Source organism: Bactrocera oleae, chromosome X (assembly GCF_042242935.1).
Source record: "Bactrocera oleae isolate idBacOlea1 chromosome X, idBacOlea1, whole genome shotgun sequence".
Lineage (NCBI taxonomy): Eukaryota > Metazoa > Arthropoda > Insecta > Diptera > Tephritidae > Bactrocera > Bactrocera oleae.
In genome coordinates, this window is record NC_091541.1 from 32,238,716 (window position 1) to 32,261,069 (window position 22,354).

The following is a 22,354-nucleotide window of genomic DNA, read 5'->3' on the forward strand; positions in this document are numbered from 1 at the left end:
TATTGTCATAGAGGGTATAACATAATCCTTAACATCAATGCTCTCTAACGGATATTAATACTGTTACTTTTGAAGAAAAGTACCGTTTCGTATTTTCCATTTGCTATTTACTTAATATTTGGCAAAAAAATTCAAACGCGTTTAGTGAGTTGTGCTTAAATTGTGGAAAAGGATAAATTATAAAAGTTATTATTCAAGTTTTTATTTTAAAAATGAGTGGAATTTCAACAAATTTTAATTGGGGTATAAACTGTTTTCATTTCTTTCAGTTCACTTACAAAAGATTTCGATAAGGTAACACTGGTTATTTGACATTTTGCAACCATCTTGTTATTGTGAAAATCACAAAAATTGAAGAATAATTAAAATATTGAAATAAAGCTATTTTTTATGATATAATATAAAAAAAATGTGTAAAAACCAATTAGTGAAGTGTCACTGGATATAAAAGTTAAAAATATAAGTGTATAATTCATTCTATAACGAAAAAATACGTACTTTAAATAGTCGAAATTTTGAACTTTAAACCCAAATATCTCGAAAACCATAGGTTTCCCGCGGTTATATCTATATATATTCTTGATCTGGAGGATCTCCTCTATCCGCCCATACCCATTTTATCCCCGAAAGCGTAGGACGTTATACTAAAGTTTTCCTATGAACACCCCGGTGTTGGACCGACCAGGGTTATATTTTTGAAGGGCGGCCGAAGGCCGCCAGTGCGGAAAGAAGTTTGTAGCGATTGAATTATGAATACCTCGGTGTCGGACCGACCAGGGATATCTTTTTTGTGAAGCGCGGCCGAAGTCCGCCAGTGCAGAAAGAAGTTTGACGCGATTGAATTATGAACACCCTGGTGTTGGACCGACCAGGGTTATTTTTTTGAAGCGCGCCCGAAGCCCGCCCGCCAGTGCAAATAAGAAATCTTAACAAAAAAAGTTATGTTAAAGAAGGTATATCCCTCTCTATAAAATTCAATTTTTATTAAGGATAATTATAAAAGCAGTGAAGATTTTGAAAATTTAATATATGAATACATATGGCGTAAAAATATAGCAAATCAGCGTCATGATCCATTTGTGAAATTATCAGATGCAATAAAACATACGTCTACACCATAAAACCTTTTTCTTTTATTAAAATGTAAAATTAAGTTCATAATATTTTGTAGAGGGTGATTGAGTTTTTTATTTATATTGACTGCTTTCATTCGTTTGGATATGGCAACACTTATTATCTGACAGCATGGAACCCATTTGTTATTGTTCATATTACGAAAAGTGTGTAAAAATAAAATGCTTATTTACAGCAAATATTGAAATATTTAATATAAGTTAGTGTATAATAAGTGCATAATATAAAAGAAAAGATAACCATAAATCGAGAAATTGTAAAATAAAATTTGTGAAATTTTCAACTTAAAATGCAAATATCTCGAAAACTATAAGTGTCCGGCGGCAATAATTATATATATTCGTGATCTGGAGAATCTCCTCTATCCAAACATACCCCTCTTAACCCTGAAATCGTGGGATGCTAAACTAAAGCCCACCCTAATTATCCTTAATACATATTGCAGTTTAAAGAGAGTGATAAATCCTCTTTAACATTACTTTTTTTTGTTAAATTTTTTATTTGCACTGGCGGCCTTCGGACCTATGGTCTATTGTGCCCTCCCCTAAGACATATCGTATCATCTAGGCCCAGCATGTTGATAAATTCCAAAATTCTGCTGAGTGCTAGTGAGGCGATACAATCCCTGTGTGGAAACATGGATCCCAGGGCCTTGATTCTGCGTCTGGTTGCTGTTGTTGTTGTATCGGTTATCTAGTCCCCGCTTGGATGATAAGTAGTAGTTTGGTTGTCGTCGAGGTCATCTAACGGGAGGCCCAAGAAACAAGCTATTTCGACGGGGTGGGACCATAGGGAAAAGGGAGTTAGATCAGTTGGGTTAGTTGGGCATGCAAAGAGGTGGTTAGCATCATAATAAGCAGGACATATGTTTGGAATGTCGGGGTCTATTCTGGATAAGTAGGAGTTTAACCTTCTACAATATCCAGAACGAAGTTGCGCGAGGGTCGCTCTGGTTTAGCTTCATACACTGAGAGGGAGTCGATGAAGGTGTTAATGGCTCCACTGTAAATGGCGGTGATTTCAGCGAAAACACCCAAGCAGAAACTGGTTGGAGAGGAGCTCATTATGTTCTTCGTCTGCGTTGCAATACATCCAGGTGACCATATTGGTGATGCATAGTTTAGGACCGGCCGGTTGGCTTGAATGTTGGCAACAACGTTTCTTTGTCTTTTCCCCAAGAGCTGCCGGCAAGCGATTTGAGGATTTTGTTGCGGCTCTGTACTTTGGCAGTTATCGCGGTCGTGTGAAGAGTGAAGGGGCACAGACTGTCCAATGTTACGCCTAAAATTGTAGGGTTATTAACCGTCGTAATTTTTGTGCCATCGACTGAAATGTTCAGGTCCAGTCTGTATTCCTTCGTCCAATTTGTGAATATGGTCGCTGTGGATTTAGTGGGAAGAGTGTTAGACTCCTTGCAGAGAAGAAGCGAGAAAGGTTGGAGAGGTAGCTGTTTACTTTCGAGCAGATGTCATCAATTCCATTGCCCGACGTCAATATCGTGCAGCCATCAGCGTACGAGGTCACGGAAATTCCCGCTGCTGGTTGGGGGAGTTACGAAATGTAGAAATTAAACAGCAACGGGGAGAGGACACCACCCTGCAGAACCCCCTGTTTAATTCTTCTAAGTTTGGAGTTTTGACCTCGAAACAATACGGATGAATGCCGACCGCTCAGCTAGTTCATAGTCAACCGCTTCAGCCCTGGAGGGAGCGTTGATTGTTCTAGGTCCTTAAGTAGCGTTGTGTGATTGTGAGGATACGGAACAACCCTGCAGCTAGGCGTTGCGCTAATGACGACAAACTTAAACTAACACCCACCGATCCAAACAGCGTTAGATCCCAATCGAAATAACAGCCCTTGGCCGGATAAAGTCCGGGTCAATTCCGGTAACCTAGAACCGGCTGTGGTGGGAATTGCCAATCGAAAGGTCGTTACTTATGATAGTTTCCGATACTTCCTCCTCTACCCGATTCCGTATGGACTGTTTTTCCTGCAGGATTCGACCATATAGAAACGCATGTTTGAGATCTTGAAACTGTTTGGAAACTCTATGAGAATGGCAAAAGTATAAGGTTAATGTTTAGAACAGCGGTTTTTCTGAAAAAGTATCAAATTTTTTGGAAAATTTGTGCTTTTAAATGTAATTGACCGATAAACAGGGCGCATGCAGCTTTTAAGGTAAGAGCAGGCTAGATTAAAGTAATTAAAAATAGGCAAGGTACGATAAGGCTGGGTTTTAAAAATACGGTATGGTACAGAGGAAAACTTTAGTATACAATCCCAGGCTTTCGGGGATAAAATGGATATGGGCGGATAGAGGAGATTCTCCAGAGCCGCGGGAAACTTATAGTTTTCGAGATACTTACGTTTAAAGCTGAAAATTTCAAATATTTAAGGTACGCATTGTACACTTATATTTTTCACTTTTATATCCACTAACACTTCACTAATTCGTTTGTACTCATTTATTTTACATTATACAGTGCAAAAATTTGTTAATTCAATATTAAAATTATTGGTAAATTTATTAATTCTGCCAATAGATTAGACTAGATTAATTTTGAGGTATGCACCGCGACCTATGGTCTATTGTGCCCCCCCTAAGTCATATCGTATCATCTAGGCTCAGAATGTTGATAAATTCCAAAATTCTTCCTGGTGCTAGTGAGGCGATACAATCCCTGTGTGGAAACCTGGATCCCAGGGCCTTGATTCTGCGTCTGCAGACTGCTGTGCAGTTCATCAGCAGATGTGCAGGGGTTTCCGGCTCTATGTCGCAGAACCGGCAGTTTGCAGAGAGGCTATACCCATGTTGAAGAGGTGCTTCTTGAGCCTGCAGTGGCCGGTGTAGAACGCTACCATTAGCCGGAATTTGTTCCTTGGGAGATTAATTATGGCTTTGAACCGCTTGAGGTCGTAACACCCCATTAGCAGTCTGGCATGGTGCATGCCCTTTAGTTGTTGCCAATGTATCTCCCTGCCTGCTCTTTCCTCCCTACGGAGGAGCTCTTTGATGGTATGTGGACCAACCGCTATGAATGGTTCCGGTCCTACCATATTTGTAGAGGCTGCAGAGCGGGCCAACTTGTCAGCTAGTTCGTTCCCAGCTATAGCCCTATGGCCAGGCACCCAGTTAAGGTGCACTCGGTTGTGCTCTGATAGGTTGTTCAGCCGTTCTATACACTCCAGCACTAGAAGAGATCTGACCTCATAGGCAGAGATCGCTCTTAGTGCCGCCTGACTATCGCTGAGTATAGCAATACTTTTATTGCGATAGCTGCGTTGAAGGTTTATCCCTACGCACCGACTTATAGCATAGATCTCGGCTTGGAAAATGCTAGGGAAACTTCCCATGGGAATGGAGAGTTTGGTGCTTGGCCCAGCGACACCTGCCTCAATCCCCTCCTCCGTTTTCGACCCGTCGGTGCACCACTTGATAGTGCATCCCCTTAGCAGTCACCCCTAATCGGTCTCACGATCATGGTGTACATACACCTGAGGGTCTTTGAGGAGCACCCCCAAGATTTTCCAGCAATGCGGTTGCACACCATGAGTGTTTTTTATAGCTTTGTTTAGGGTCTGGTCCACGTTCCGATTCCATCGTAGAGTGGAATCCAGCGTGAGGCCCAGATACTTGACCGTGCTGGCCATCTCCACCACTCTGCCGTCCAGGGATATATTTCTGAGGCCCGGCAGTGACCTCCGTCTGGTGAAGGGAATGATTGTAGTTTTAGCGGGGTTGATGTTTAAGCCAACCCCACTACACCATCCGTTTGCCATTCTCAGTCCCCTCTGAACGATATCGCAGAGTGTGTCTTCAAATTTTCCCCTAGCTAAGTTAACAATGTCATACGCATATCCCTGACAGCGGATTCTATTGCTAGTCAGCCGCTCAAGGAGATCGTCCACAACTAGGCTCCAAAGTAGGGGGGATAGCACTCCACCCTGTGGGCAACCTCTTGTTGTGCCCAGACGAATTTTAGTGTCTCCTACTGTGGTTTCCGCCACCCTAGTGCGCAGTATGGCTGCAATCCATCTGCGCACTGGTGCCGACACACTCCTTTTCTTCAGTGCTCTTGACAAGCTTTCGTGAGGCGTGTTGTCAAAGGCACCTTCGATGTCGAGGAAGGCGCATAGCATCACCTCGCCCCCATCTCACGAATTCTGGATCTCTGAGGTTAGCTGGTACAGAGCAGTGTTTGTTGACCTGCCTGCTCTGTAAGCATGTTGCTTCGCATGAAGCGGTGAAGTCTTCAGCACCTTCGATCGTAATTCGTAATTCTATGATCTTTTCCATACTCTTAAGTAGGAAGGAAGTAAGACTGATTGGTCTGAATGATTTCGCCAATGAGTAGTCTTTCCTCCCTACTTTGGGTATGAAGATCACCTTTGCAGTGCGCCATGGTTCTGGGATATATGCCAGCGCTAGGCTATCCTTCATCAGCCGAACAAGGTGGGGAGTAGCACCTGCTCCCCCTGTTGCAGAAAAGCTGGAAGAATACCGTCCGCACCCGGTGACTTATACTTTTCAAAGGAGGCCAGAGCCTTGATGGAGTCTGCAGTGAAGAGCTGTTTTGCGACTGTCCAGTCCAATCGTGATGGCCTTCGTTCGACCATAGGTCGAAACTGGTCTTCTTGAATCGTCTCCGGGAAATGCGCTAGTAGAAGAGCCGTAGCTCTTTCTTCTGCGCTGGACGTATAGGTCCCATCAGATCGTTTAATCGCCGTCTTGCCTCTAGCCAGAACCTTATGCAGTCTAGCTACCTCTGGGGTTGAGGAGACGCTCTCACAGAACTTCCTAAAGCTCGTTTGCTTCGCGGTCCTAATCTCTTTATTATAAGCAGTTAGGCTGCATCTGTAATCCTCCCAGTTTCCGGTGCGCTTAGCCTTATTGAATAGCTTGCGCACCGTTTTTCTTAGTACTGAGAGCTTACTAGACCACCAGGAGCAGTTACTGCTCTTGGTGGTTGTCTTTAGGGGGCAGCTGCTGTGATATGCCTCTATAATGGATTGGTTTACGGCAGACAGTCTGCTCTCCAATCCAGAAGCCGTTGCGCTTCCATCCAGTTGCTCCCTACTGCTAAGACTTGTTACAAGCGAGTCCCTAAAAGCGGCCCAGTCCGTGTTCCTAGGGATACGCTTGTGAGGGAGTTGTTTGACCCCCATCGCCAGCACGAATCTTATGATACGGTGATCCGACATGGAGGGTTCCGATGATACCCTCCATTGTGAGATCAACCCTATCTCAGACTCGTTACTGAGAGTAATGTCAAACACCTCCCTTCTGACACTAGTTACAAAGGTGGGTTCGCACCCCACGTTTGCTATACTTAAATTCTTACTGGCTATAAACTCGATAAGAGACTCACCCCGTGTGTTGCAGTCCGTGCTGCCCCATTCGGTGTGGTGGGCATTAGCGTCGCAGCCCATGATGAGGGGCAGCTTAGTCCGCCTGCAGTACTCTACCAGGTTGCCGACTGCCTCTGGGGGTGCTGTCGGAGTCTCCCCCGGAAAATAGGCCACTGCCACGACGAAGTCCGCTCCTTCGTCGTTCCTGGCTTGTACAGCGACCAGGTCCTGTGTTAAGAACTCTGAAATACAGAAAAAATCAATACCGTTCCTAAGTACTATGCAGGTTCTAGGTCTCTCACTTGAGAGATCCCAGATTACCTTATTTGAGTCCATTTTGAGGCCTCTGACCTCTCCTTTATTGACCCATGGCTCCTGGATCAGTAGTATGCCCAGACCATCCATCGTAAACCTGCTCGCGATAACCGCCGAGGCTGACGCCGCGTGGTCCAGGTTTACCTGGGCAACTTCTATGCGCGGCCCCACAACAGGATCGGCTCCATGAGGAACTGGTCCTCATTCTCACCGTCTCCCGCCAGGTTCAGGAGCCACTCCAGAAGCTCCTGAGTAGAGGGTAGCGCCCCCCCTTGCTCGCCCGTCTTCTCCGAAGGGACCTTCACCGATGTCTCGGCAGTTGCCGCCTGCTTCGACGTACTTGCGCAGGATGAGTCGCAACCTCATCTACCTGCATTTTTCCTCCTGCATCGCCCTCGGTGATCGTTTTAGGCCTGAATGGCCTAGGGACCACCGAGCTGAATCTATAGCTCAGGCGGAAGCTCACCTTCCTGACGAATTTGTACGATTCGTCATTCATGGAGAGGTTGAGCCTCCACCCTAAATCCTCCGCATTGCTGCTGGAAACCGTCAGGACGATGTATTGAGGCCATCGTTTTGATTGCGGATGAGACCGAGAGCAAACTCGTATGGCTTGCCTGCGCATATGGGGAGGAATACCGTCATGCCATGCATGGGCGGAATTTCGTCCCCCTTTTTTGCGCAGAGGATGGGTCCATTCCAGCCTGCCAGCTTGGGAGCGATCTCCCTCAGCCAACAAGCCGACCTTTCATCCTTGCAGTCAACCTGTAATATGCCTCCCTTAAAATACACCCCATGGAAGGAGGCTTTGTATCCAGACCCTCTGAATACCTCCTCCATGAGCAAATCTTGAAGCACGGTGAGCTCCTCCGACCCCAGCACATCCGTCGGGTAGTTCAGCGACAGCACAGCCATACGAATGCCTTTGAGGGCATCCGCATACTTGCGCTGTCGCTCCACTACCCGGGGGGGATTTGGGGCGGAGCGGTGGCCACCAGTCGCCTGTGCAACGTTGCCTCTCTGCCGCTCTGTGTTGGTCGGCTCCTGCGGCGTCAGCTGTCCGCTTCGCCGCTTGGGTGGTCGAGGGAGCTGCCCTTTCGCAACCTCGGCCTGCGGGCTGAGTTGCGCTTACTGGGCCGTGGCCTCGATTGTTGCCATTGCGCTTCCTAATGGCCGCGGTATTACCACCCTGTTATCTGCCAATAACAAAAGGGTTGCAAAATGTCAAATAACCAGTATTACCTTATCGACATCTTTTGTAAATGAAGTGATAGAAATGTAAACAGATAAAACCCCGGTCGGTCGAACACCGGAGACCAGAGTTATATTGCGTGCTGCAAGAAGTTCGATGCAAAAGAACTATGGACATCCGGGCGACCAGGGTTTTCTTGTAACTGTGGCGGAAAGGAGTTCGACGTGAATGAATTATGAACACCCTATTTTTTGGACCGATCAGGGTTCCGTTCCCATAACAGTCGGGTCTACGTAACCGGAACGGACCCGAATTTTTTCCGCCCAAGGACTGTCAACTCAGCAAAATTCTGTCACTACAACAACAACAACCGACCAGGGTTTTTTATGCGCGGCCGAAGGCCGCCTGTGCAGAAAGGAGTTACCAAGCAACAGAACATGTGTAAAGTGTGTGATTAAGTATGATTAAAAATTGAAAAAAAATTGAATTCTTGAACAAATTGATTTAATGCTCATGGATTTGTAATCTTCGCGTCAAAATACTAATATAGTAAACTATACATTTACCTTCGTTTCCACACGTTTATTTTATATTAAATAGTGCAAAACTACCTTTAATTCAATATCTAATTTCTGTTCCCTTTTTTTATTCACATAATAACAAAAGAAAGAAGTAAAGAAAACAGATAATGCCCCAATGGCAAGAAATTAAGGCTAGGATTTAGAAAAGCATCACGCGAATTCGAGGTTAAAATGGGTATGTACGGATAGAGAAGGTTCTTCAGATTAAGAAAATATATACATTTAGTTGCCGCTGACTTATAGTTTTATATTTTGCATTTAAATTCTGCGCGAATTCAATAACTTTTGAACTTTAAACTCAAAAACCACAAGTCAGCGGCAACTATATATGGTATATCTATGTATTTTCTTAATCTGGAGAGATCCTCTATCCGTACATATCAACAACTCCCATTAACCCCATTATTTTGCAATCGAACTAAAATAAAAAGTTTTATCATTAAATTTGTTCGAAATTACTTCACTGTCATTACATAACAACACATCAAATTCTACCGAATTTATTATTGAAACTTTACCACATGACACTAGTTGTTTTTCTTAATTACATTTTTTATACTCTCGCAACCAGTTGCTACAGAGTATAATAGTTTTGTTCACCTAACGGTTGTTTGTATCACCTAAAACTAATTGAGTTAGACATATATAATGATCAGGATGAAGAGACGAGTTGAAATCCGGGTGACTGTCTGTCCGTCCGTGCAAGCTGTAACTTGAGTAAAAATTTAGATATCTTTATGAAACTTGGTAGACATGTTTCTTGGTACCGTAATCGGACCACTGCCACGCCCACAAAACGCCATTAATCAAAAACAAATAAATTGCCATAACTAAGCTCCGCAATAAGATACAAGACTGTTATTTCGTACACAGGATCACATTAGAGAGGGGCATCTGCAGTTAAATTTTGGTTTAAAGTGGGCGTGGTCCCGCCTCTAATAGGTTTAATGTGCATATCTCCTAAACCGCTAATGCTATAATAACAAAATTCACTGGAAGCAAATGTTTTTAGCACTTCTATTGACGGTGTGAAAATAGTTGAAATTGGGTGGAAACTCCGAATACTCCCCATATAACGGTACTGTTAAAAACTACTAAAAGCGCGATAAATCAAGCACGATACACGCCAGAGACATTAAATTTTATCTCTGGGATGGTATGAGATGACTTTATAGGAACCGCGTTCAAAATTAGACAGTGGGTGTGGCACAGCCCACTTTTAGGTGAAAACCCATATCATGAGATCTGCCTAACCAATTTCAACAAAATTCGGTACATAACGTTATTTTCATATTTCTATGTTATAGTGCGAAAATGGGCGAAATCGGACTACAACCACGTCTATTTCCCATATAACACCATTTTCAATTCCATCTGATTCTTTCACTTCCCACTATGCATATCAAGTAACAATGATTATATCGGGGTAAAACTTTGCGTGAATAATACGTTTAAAGTATGCCACCTTGTGACCAAAAATTGTCTAAATCGAACCAAAACTGTTCAAGCCCCTAAGTACTAAATATGTGGACCCCAGTGCCTATAGTTGACCTTCTACCAAAAATATCAGGCAATCCACAAAGAAATCTCAAACGAGTATACCATTTGACTTTGCGAGAGTATAAAATGTTCGGTTACATCCGAACTTAGCCCTTCCTTACTTGTTTTAAAGTATTTTTAAACTTCTTTGTTATCAAACGTGTTTATTCTATAACTTGTATGACCTGTAGATATTTTCTTTAAAATCATTTCTATTTAATCCACGTTCTATTCAGTGGATCGTTCCTATTTTTTTTATACCCTGAACAGAGTATATTAAGTTTGCAACGAAGTGTGTAATATCCAGAATTAAGCGTCGAAGATCAGCAATTCTTCCGTCTGTATACGCGTACTAGTCACTCAGTATTTGAAATATCGTACTGAAATTTTGCACACGTCGTTTTCTTCCCACGAAGTCATTTGTCGGAACCACCAATATCGGGACACTATATCATACAGCTACCATACAAACTGAACGATCGAGATCAAGTTCTTCTATGAAAACATTCTTTTATTTTACGAGATATCTTCACAAAAATTTGAAGGGATTATTGTCCAAGTCAACGAACAAATTTCCAAATTCAGATCGGACCCATAGCATGCGGCTGCCATACATGTTTATTGAACTTTTCATATACTTCATAGATTTTGTTTACTTCTAGCATTGTTGTTTTACATGTTTAATGTGTTTATTTCATCCATTCGATGTGTAAATATGTTCTCAACACCCTCAAGTAGTTGTTATAGAGGGTTAGGTGTAGTCAGAGACATTAAAAATTTTCACTTATTTAAAAAATAATTTTTTTTTGCCAATAGTTTTATAAAAGTAAAAACATATCATCATTAAATAAGGTTTCGACTTGACTTGACAGCAATTTGATAAAATAATAATTTTTAATAGTAATGACTGTTTGTGATGATCCAGTTCCAATAAAATTGGATTGCGGTGACTATCACTAATCCTTGAAGATCTATCTAAAATTAGTCAAACCAAAAAAAAGTTTTAATTTATTGTGTTTATTTATTAGTATAAAAAAATATTTAACATAAAGTTACATTATCTCTTTTCTAATTAATTCAATACATTTATGCCTAAATGCTATATTCATGGTTTCGTATTTTAATTCCATTGGCAATGTATTATACAGTTTTAAACCTCCATTCCCACAAACCGGAATGGACCTGCATTTTTATCCGGCCAAGGACTGTCAACTCGGCAGCATTCTTCCAATTTATTTCAGGAATGTTTTCTGCCGCTATAACAACTACAAGGGTATACGTATTATGTTTACCATGAAGATTGTAACACCCAGAAGGAAACGTCGGAGATCTTATAAAGTATATATACTTACATAAATGATCAGTATGGCGAGCTCAGTCGATTTAGCCATGCCCATCTATCTGTCTGTATGGAAAACCTTTTTATTTGACATCTTCACAAAATGTAGATAAATTATATTTCAAGGCAGCGCTACAATATATAAAGCAGTGACATTTGGGCTTTAGAATTTTGTTTATAATTAATTCACATTTGTTTCTTAGATCATATTTTTGTTATTCTCCTACATACTCAATCTTATTAGTTAAATATTTGGGTGCATTTTGATTTTTAGCTTTGTGATCATAAGAGTACTTAGTTTAAGACGTTTTTTGATATTTAGCTATTTTAAAGTTTCAATGATTACTTTAATTCATGTATTGTATATACATTGCAATATACGTCTCAATCCCTTATTTTCCAATTTTTGGAGCGTTTCCATATGTGTTTGGTTGCAGCATGTATATCTAATAGTGGAGCAATACTCAAATGGGGTTTATTTACTATTAATTATTATTAAAAACATATAAATATATTCAAAGTTATCGTTTGATTCCACTATCTATAATTACTCCAAAATATTTAATATTTTAAGTTTTTTCTATGTTTTTGTTGCTTAATTGAAATTTGCGCCATTTTATCTCAATTTATTCTTCACTTCATGTAATTTAAGTTTGTTTTTAAGTTTAACCAACTACTGACTTACTCTACATCACTTAAAAGTTTATCTCGACACTCCTTCTCATTTTTTCCTTCAGCGTATCATCGGCATATAAAATTATGTTAAATTTTTATTATTATCGTTTCTACTATATATATACAATATAAATAATATAGTTCCAAGAATTGAACCTTGTGGTACTTCTCTTTCCACCCTTCCCCAGTGTGATATCTTTCCACTCACTTTTATCCTTTGGTATCTACATATTTTCAAGATATGACTTAAACATACTTACTTTTTTTTATTCAAAATCTCCCTATCAATAGTCTCAAATGCTCTCCTAAAGTCCAAAAAGACTTCGATAATTTTTGTCGCCCACCTTCGTATTCATCAATAATATAATATAATTTATTGCTGCTTCACATAAGTATTGCTTGTGAAAGCCCGATTGAAATTTCGAAAAAAATTCATTACTCTCCAAATATTCCACCAGTTGCTTTTTACAAAGCTATAATTTTTTGTATGTTTTTTTTAACAAAATGATGGGTCTGACGGCTTCAACCTTCTTTGTTTTATTTATTTTTTTTATTGGCGTAAACATTGATTTTTTCAATGATCCAGAAAGAAGTTGTCCGAGGGTTACTCTGATTTCGCGAGGCAACTCGAGCTCTACGTCTGCTATGGGAGGTGGTTTGAATCCTAGTACGCCATTCACTGAGAGGGAGTCGATGGTGGCTGCGAAAACACCCCAGCAGAAACTGATTAGAGAGGAGCTCGTTATGTTCCTTAACCGGAAGCATAAGGGCCTCACTGTGAAGTTGTTCTATTAAAGACATCAAGAGGCATCCCGTGACAGTCCGGAGTGCAGTGTTCTTACAAGTCTGAAGCTTCTTCGTCTGCGTTGCACTACATCCAGGCGACCATATTGGTGATACATAGTTTAGGACCGGACGGCCTATTGCCCGTATGTTGCCAACAACAACAATTTTAGCGTTGTTGACTGTCGGAATTTTTGTGCCATCGACTGAAATATTCAGGTCCAGTCTGTACTCCTTCGTCTAGTTTGTGAAAATGGTCGCTGTGGATTTAGTGGGGGAGAATGTCAGACTCTTTGCAGAGAAGAAGCGAGAAAGATCGGAGAGATAGCCGTTTACTTTCGAGCAGATGTCATCAATTCCATTGCCCGACGTCAATATCGTGCAGTCATCAGCGTACGAGGTGATGGAAATTCGCTCTGATGGTTGGGGGAGTTTCGATATGTAGAAATTAAACAGCAACGGGGAGAGGACACCACCCTGCAGAACCCCCTGTTTAATTCTTCTAAGTTTGGAGTTTTGACCTCGAAACAGTACGGATGAATGCCGACCGCTCAGCTAGTTCATAGTCAACCGCTTCAGCCCTGGAGGGAGCGTTGATTGTTCTAGGTCCTTAAGTAGCGTTGTGTGATTGTGAGGATACGGAACAACCCTGCAGCTAGGCGTTGCGCTAATGACGACAAACTTAAACTAACACCCACCGATCCAAACAGCGTTAGATCCCAATCGAAATAACAGCCCTTGGCCGGATAAAGTCCGGGTCAATTCCGGTAACGTAGAACCGGCTGTGGTGGGAATTGCCAATCGAAAGGTCGTTACTTATGATAGTTTCCGGTACTTCCTCCTCTACCCGATTCCGTATGGACTGTTTTTCCTGCAGGATTCGACCATATAGAAACGCATGTTTGAGATCTTGAAACTGTTTGGAAACTCTATGAGAATGGCAAAAGTATAAGGTTAATGTTCAGAACAGCGGTTTTTCCGAAAAAAGTATAAAATTTTTTGGAAAATGTGTGCTTTTAAATGTAATTGACCGATAAACAGGGCGCATGCAGCTTTTAAGGTAAGAGCAGGCTAGATTAAAGTAATTAAAAATAGGTAAGGTAAGATGAGGCTGGGTTTTAAAATACGGTATGGTACAGAGGAAAACTTTAGTTTACCATCCCAGGCTTTCGGGAATAAAATGGGTATGGGCGGATAGAGGAGATCCTCCAGAGCCGCGGGAAACTTATAGTTTTCGAGATACTTATGTTTAAAGCTAAAAATTTCAAATATTTAAAGTACGCATTTTACACTTATATTTTTCACTTATATATCCACTAACACTTCACTAATTCGTTTGTACACATTTATTTTACATTATATAGTGCAAAAATTGGTTAATTCAATATTAAAATTATTGTTAAATTTATTAATTCTGCCAATAACAAAAGGGTTGCAAAATGTCAAATAACCAGTATTACCTTATCGACATCTTTTGTAAATGAAGTGGTAGAAATGTAAACAGATAAAACCCCGAATACAGGAATCCAAAACCTTGAAAAATAGACTATTAGAGAGCATTGATGGTAAGGATTAATTTATACCCTCTACGACCATGTTACTTTTTCTTGTAGAACTTTTTTTACGTTTGCGGCATTCGGCCGCGGTTCAAAAAAATAACCCGGCTGGTCCAACACCGGGGTTTATCAAGTGAAGGAAACTAAAAGATTTATTAGTGTCCAACAACAATAATGGTTCCTGTATTTAGGGTATAATTTCCTATCTATTATTTGGGGTATTATCTGTTTTCATTTCTTTCAGTTCATTTAAAAAAGATGTGGATAAGGTAACACTGGTTATTTGACATTTACAACCCTTTTGGTATTGTCAAAATTAATAAAAGTGAAGAATGATTTCAATATAGGTTAGGTAGCTGTAAACATGTGCAATGTGCATAGTGAAAAGTGCTCCGTAATATCTGAAAATATTACATCAATCGTATATATAAAAGTGAAAGAATATTAAATTAATGCCTCATATAAGTTTCCTTAAAAGGAAATAATAATTCTTATAAGAAAATATAAAGGATGTACAAAGAAAAGTTCGATTAAATTTGGATATTGAACCATAATTGAATTTCGTACAACAAAGAAAGGTGTGTGCGACGTAATATTGTGAGGTGTAATAATAAAAAGCATAACAAACATTAACATTGATTGTGAATTAGACATCATAGAGTGAATGAATGCATTGATAATACACGAAAATAAAAAATTACTCCTGAATTATTTGGAACATATCTTTTTTCCTGTATCGTGTACTTACAAAATGCCACCCAAAAAAGTAAATACAACACAACAGATTTGTGGTTATTGCTCAGACATAATCCGGGATAAAACGCAGCCAAGTATTCAATGTGCGGCTTGTCGACGTTGGTTTCACTCAAAGTGCACCAACCTTTCATCCGATGAGTTTAAATCCATCGCCAACAGCATTAAGAAAAAAGAAACAGTTTGGAACTGTGACTCATGTGCAAGTAACATTAGTGTTAAGACATGTGATGTATTGGATTCCGATGAGGAGGCATCAGATGATCCGCCACCGTCAAAGGATATTGAAACCTTACTCAAGAGACACTTTGAACGTTTTACAACAAATTATGACCGTGAGTTCAGGGACCTAAAAAAATCAGTTGTAAGTGAAATCAAGGACTTAAGAAAAGAGGTAAGCAAACTGTCAGAACAAAACGTCTCGCTATCAAATCAATGTTCTGCCCTGGATGACAAACTTACATCAGTTGAAGACAAGCTAAACGTAGATATGAGGCTGCCTACCAGCCAGGAAGAGTTTTTCACTGAAATCTAAAACTTACCGATCCAAACAGGGTTAGATCGTCGAAATAACAGCCCTTGGCCGGATCAAATCCGGGTCAATTCCGGTATCGCAGAACCGGCTGTTGTGGCATGCTGATGTTAAAACATCTAGGCCCAACGGGAGTAAACTACCTCACCAAGGTCCTCAACCTGTCGATATCCAGTCTTCAAATACCCGATGTGTGGAAAGTCGGAAGAGTGGTCCCACTGCTGAAACTTGGGAAACCCGCCAACAAAGGGGAGTCTTATCGCCCAATAACTCTCCTTTCCCCAGTAGTGAAGACACTTGAGGCCTTGTTACTCCCGTCATTCACCCACCACCTGAGCCTAGCAGACCATCAGCATGGCTTCCGTAAAGTGCACAGTACCACCACAGCACTTAGCGTCATAAACGCCCAGATAGTTCATGGCCTGAACCAAAAGCCACCCTGCGAGAGGACGATCCTCGTAGCGTTGGACTTGTCAAAAGCTTTTGACACAGTCAATCACGCAACGCTACTTGAGGACCTGGAACAATCAACGCTCCCTCCGGGGCTGAAGCGGTGGACCATGAACTACCTGAGCGGTCGACACTCGTCCGTACTATTTCGAGGTCAAAACTCCAAACTCAGGAAAATTAAACAGGGGGTTCCGCAGGGCGGTGTCCTCTCCCCGCTACTGTTTAATTTCTATATTTCAAAACTCCCCCAGCCACCAGCGGGAATTTCAATGACCTCGTACGCAGATGACCAAAAGTAAACGGCTACCTCTCCGATCTTTCTCGCTTCTTTTCTGCAAGGAACCTAACACTCTCCCCCACTAAATCCACAGCGACCATCTTCACCAATTGGACGAAGGAGTACAGACTGGACCTGAACATTTCAGTCGATGGCACAAAAATTCCGACAGTAAATAACCCTAAAATTTTAGGCGTCACTTTGGACAGTCTGTGCTCTGTCACTCCTCATACGACCGCGATAACTGCCAAAGTACAGAGCCGCAACAAAATCCTCAAGTCGCTTGCCGGCAGCTCATGGGGAAAAGACAAAGAAACGTTGTTGGCAACATACAATGCAATCGGCCGGCCGGTCCTCAATTATGCAGCCGCAATATGGTCGCCTGGATGCAGTGACACGCAGAATAAGAAGCTTCAGACTTGTCAGAACACTGCACTCCGGACTATCACGGGATGCCTCTTGATGTCTCCAATCGAACACCTACATAGCGAGGCCCGTATGCTTCCGGTTAAGGAACATAACGAGCTCCTCTCCAAGCAGTGTCTGCTGGGATGTTTTCGCAGAAACCACCTCTGCAGTCGCCTGCTTGTAGCGGAGCAGCCTCTTAGGAACATCAAGAGGTCCTTCCTTGACTACGTCGACGACATTAGACAGCACGCCGACCAGACTTCGGACGCAACTAACTTCAGACAAGCACTGACCGCCATTCACAGTGGAGCCATTAACACCTTCACCGACTCTCTCTCAGTGAATGGCGTAATACGAGTCAAACCACCACCCATTGCAGACACAGAGCTCGAGTTGCCTCGCGAATCTAGAGTGACCCTCGCGCAACTTCGTTCTGGATATTGTAGCAGGTTAAACTCCTACCTATCCAGAATAGCCCCTGACATACCAAACACATGTCCTGCATGCAATGAGTCTCCGCAGGACACTAACCACCTCTTTGCATGCCCAACAAACCCCACTCATCTAACACCCCTCTCCCTATGGTCCGACCCCGTCGAAACAGCTCGTTTCCTGGGCCTTCCGTTAGATGACCTCGACGACAGCGAATCTAGAATTTATCACCCAAACGGGGATTAGATAATCGTTACAACAACAACAACAACAGTTTTTCACTGAACTGTCAGGACGAAAACGCCGTGAAACCAACGTGATTGCCCTAAATATTCCTGAGTCTGATAAAGCTGCTGGAAAGGACCGTTTAGAGGATGACAGAACAAAGTTAGTCACAACTTTGCCTCCCAGTCTCAAGGATGAGGCCGTTGAACTCAAGTTACGTAGAATGGGTCGTCCTACACCTGGACGTACACGTCCTCTTTACATTACCACCCGCTCAGCAGCTTTCCATTATCAAATACAGACCAACAGACGAAAACTCAGGTTTTATTTTCAAGACTGATCTAACTCCCTCTCAACAACTTTATCTGAAAAATTTGCGTCAAGAGCTTGATTCAATCGTGAAGAGTGGTGATGACAGTAACACAATTAAATATATCCATGGTGTCCCAAGAATCGTTTAAAGAAATTTTCGTACGCTCAACGAGCAAGAAGAAAGTATCTTACGTCCACCTGTGCTACCAGAACGTCAGAGGTCTGCGTACAAAACTCTCATCATTTTAAACAGCATTAGCGGCTAAACAGTAAGTTGAAAAGGTGCAGCGTAAATTCTGTAAGTCACTGGCCTATAAACTATCTTCACCAAGTCACATCTGCTCTACTGATGAGGTCTACCAGTGCTACTGTATAAACAAACTGTCTTCTCGTCGACAGGTCGCTGACCTCTGCTTGTTCTACAAAGTAGTCAATAACATCACTGATGCTCATGAGATCCTAAACAGTTTTGAACTCGCCCCTGCTGGTCTTACCCTGAGGCGAAATAGATTACTAAAAACATCGAAATCCAAGAAAAATTATGTTATCCATGGTCTTCAGAATAGACTGGCTAATTTAGTAAATTCACTTCAAGGTGAAATTGATTTCTATGGAGGAACATACGCTGCTTTTACCGAAAACACCAAGAGACACCTGCTCGTCTGAATTACATCTAAATCAAGTCTGAATTACATATTAACTTACAATTATTTAAATATATTCCAGATATTACACTAATATACCCTAGCTACTTTTGTATAATACTTTAATTCTTTATTATATCTATGTATATTGCCGATTGGCGTTTAAATAAATAAATAAATATTGAAATAAAGCTATTTTCGCATCATATAATATAAAAAATATATCTAAAAACGAATTAGTGAAGTTATATTCTATATATAAGTGAAAAATAATCCTCCTCTGCCCATACCCATTTTAACCCCGAAAGCCTAGGACGGTATACTAAAGCCGACCCTACAAAGGAACCAAATAGAATAAAAAAACAGATGGCAGGAAATAAATAACACATTATTATTTTTAAGCTTAGAATTTCTGCCTACCATTTATTGGTTAAGTACATTTAAAAACACACATGTTAAGATATTTTTCAAAAAAATTTACAATTTTTTTCCGAACGATGTTGTGAACGATTACCAAGTATAAAATTTATTAGGACAAATGTATTTCTGGAAAAATTACATTTCATGTTCTATAGGCTACAATCCTTACATGATTTTTTAATTTTTTTTACCACTTTGAGTACAGTAGCAAGTGTAATTCCAATATTAGCATATATATTGGTGTAGTTAATTACTATTTATCATATGTTGTCATAATTCTTGTTTTGCATATCACTTCGCTAAATTGCCATTATGGGACTGTAACTAGGTACATATTAAAGCTCGAAAATATAATAACTTTATTGCCAGTAGTAGAGCTTTGAACACAAAGACGACTGCACGACTGCGAAATCTTCTTGTCAGCAAATGTCGTCTTGAAGTGAGCTTATTGAAAATGTTGAAACATCAGCGACTTATCAAACAGCTGATGTACACAACTTCGTTGTTGCAGTACTAAAACCTGTCAATTTGCCAAACATAAGCAATATACAGTCTCCATTGGCAATAGCGATTGAAGTTATCTCGACAACATTTATCGCCTTTCGAGATAAGCCGTAAGAAATATGCAGTCTCAATTAGCAATAGGCGCCAGTCGCACGTTCAATATATTGCAACGTATTTCTTGATAAATCTTCTACCAGTAACTCACTGTTGAGTTCGATCACTGGATTTTTAAATTAAAGTCCCAATTTAATGGCTATACACTTATCTTTATTTTAGCGACTTAACACTTATTGCTCGATATTCGAGTTTACAACTTATTGTTTATAGCTTAATTGCTTTTAACACGGCAACACTCTTATTAGAACTGTGTCTGCTGCACAATACGGCAGTCCTTATATAGCAAATTTTTAGCAAAAGTTCGCTACTAGAACATTCTGATAACTACGCATTGGCTGTCTAGTTGCTTCTGGCAGTTTACCGTCGATTCTGATTTGTTCTGGTATGCGTGTTCGCCACAATATATTGTGCTATCTGACCTATTTGGATGATTGATGGATATTAGAAATTAATCGAGCTTTTAAAGAAAATATGTTAAAAAACTGTTTTGCTTCGTTATATATTTAATTTTTTGTGCGTTTTATGTTTTTAATGTCGAAAGCAAACGGAGCAAAATTTCTAGCAACCATTGAAGAATTCACCGAATCTTTGAAAATACAAATTTTTTTAATATATAAAAATAAATAAATAATACATATGCAATAAAAATAGTACGATTTATTTCAATACGTTGTTCCGTCGCGTCGTGAATTTAAATAAAATATGTCGTGGATCGCTAAAACAATATTTATTGTTTAACCCGCGAACATATAACTATTTTGTGATCAATATTGCTACACGTTTAATAATATGATGGTCATAATATATTGAACGTGTAGCCATAAAGTGGTCTAGATGTCACATCCAAATGAATATATATATTGCTCAAAATAATTATTCTGTGGCAACACGATTGTGAAAATGTGACTATTGACAAAAAGAGTAAAACGTCGCGCGTTAATACTATGCGTTTGTGGTGAGTGTTTGCTTATTTGATGCTACATATGGCTTAGTAACTTTGAATAGATTAATTTCGAACTTGTAAGAGGTAAATTAATCTTAAAATTTGTTTGTTTGTCAGCCATAAATGTGAATATATATGGATTAAATAGTGAGATGGTGAATAGATAAATAGTGTTATGCAAAGATGTTTTTAAGTTATTGAAGAACCCCTTAAAGTGATAAACTATTGCCCAAAACATGGAAAGATATGTAAAATATATGTTATTAAACTGCCGTTACGTGCTATTTTGCCACGTGTAACTTTTATTTGCATGAAAGCGAGTAAAGTTGATGTAGTGAGTAGTTGCTCTGTTGGCTAATACTGATCAAAGCAGTGGGTATGTATGTCGCAGATATTCTATATTCGTTTGCACATATGTGATAATGAACCTCACAGATAAATTATATACTGTTAAAATGCTTGTATAACATGTGTAAAATTTAATCATTGTGTTCGATTTCAATAAAGTTTAATCTCTTAATTTTGGATACGCTGAAGTCTTAAGGGGTTATTTAAGACGTACCGAAAACATTAAGAATGAACCGCAAATTCAAAGATTAAAATGTCATTAACTCAATACATCAGCTTCCTTTTGGCGAAAATATATATAATATAAGTTGCGAAGAGCGGTTCTTCATTAAATGCAAAGATACGACTCTGGTATTTAAAACAAAAAGTTTCGATCAAACGAACATTCTCCGTCCATAAAACTTAGTACTCGAGGTTGACGTTTTGCTGTATTGATGCTTGGAAATTATTGGGAAAACTTTAGTTTAGCATCTCACGATTTCAGGGTTAAGAGGTGTATGGTTGGATAGAGGCGATTCTCCAGATCACGAATATATATAATTATTGCCGCCGGAAACTTATAGTTTTCGAGATATTTGCATTTTAAGTTGAAAATTTCACAAATTTTATTTTACAATTTCTCGATTTATGGTTATCTTTTCTTTTATATTATGCACTTATTATACACTAACTTTTCACTACAATGTTTCTCCATATCTATTTTATATTAAATATTTCAATATTTGCTTTAAATAAGCATTTTATTTTTACACAATTTTCGTAATATGAACAATAACAAATGGGTTCCATGTTGTCAGATAATAAGTGTTGCCATATCCAAACGAATGAAAGCAATCAAAATAAATAAAAAACCCAATCACCCTCTACAAAATATTATGAACTTAATTTTCCATTTTAATAAAAGAAAAAGGTTTTATGGCTTAAACGTATGTTTTATTGCATCTGATAATTTCACAAATGGATCATGATGCTGATTTGCTATATGTTTACGCCATATGTATTCATATATTAAATTTTCAAAATCTTGACTGTTATTATAATTATCCTTAATAAAAATTGAATTTTATAGAGAGGGATAAACTCTCTTTAACATTACTGTTTATTTTTGTTAAGGTTTCTTATTTGCACTGGCGGCCTTCGGCCAAGCTTTAAAAAAATAACCCTGGTCGGTCCAACACCAGGGTGTTCATAATTCAATCGCGTCAAACTTCTTTCTCCACTGGCGGCATTCGGCCGCGCTTCACAAAAAAAATATCCCTGGTCGGTCCGACACCGGGGTGTTCATAATTCAATCGCGTCAAACGTCTTTCCGCACTGGCGGCCTTCGGCCGCGCTTCAAAAAAATAACCCTGGCCAATCCAATACCATAATTTATCAATAGAAGGGAATGAACAAAATTATAGTTCATGTGTTTAGGATATAATCCTCTTTTATTGTTCATTTTAATTCGCTTTCAAAATATAAATATATATATATATATATAATATACATAAATATACATAAATTATTAAGAAATTCACTTTCCG

General features: G+C 39.8%; 1 protein-coding gene and 1 long non-coding RNA gene across 6 annotated transcripts in view; one reads left to right on the plus strand and one right to left on the minus strand.

The window, feature by feature from the left end:
* eIF4G1 (eukaryotic translation initiation factor 4G1) overlaps positions 1 to 22,354 on the plus strand; it is an 81,266-nt gene that overhangs the window by 1,577 nt on the left and 57,335 nt on the right. For 2 of the 5 annotated variants that reach the window (XM_070112527.1, XM_036367226.2), the window contains exon 1: positions 20,599 to 20,856. The exons of 1 other annotated variant lie outside the window; for it this stretch is intronic. The gene's annotated coding sequence lies outside the window, so the exon portion shown is untranslated. Of the gene's footprint in view, positions 1 to 20,356; positions 20,565 to 20,598; positions 20,857 to 22,354 lie in introns of those variants that run through there. 2 more of the 5 variants (XM_014237276.3, XM_036367225.2) reach the window with 2 other exon arrangements.
* Positions 11,129 to 21,598, minus strand: LOC138858057 (uncharacterized). The gene is made up of 3 exons (XR_011397326.1): positions 21,043 to 21,598; positions 11,463 to 11,581; positions 11,129 to 11,375 (listed from the first exon to the last, which is right to left on the minus strand). It is a non-coding gene; the product is annotated as an uncharacterized lncRNA (long non-coding RNA).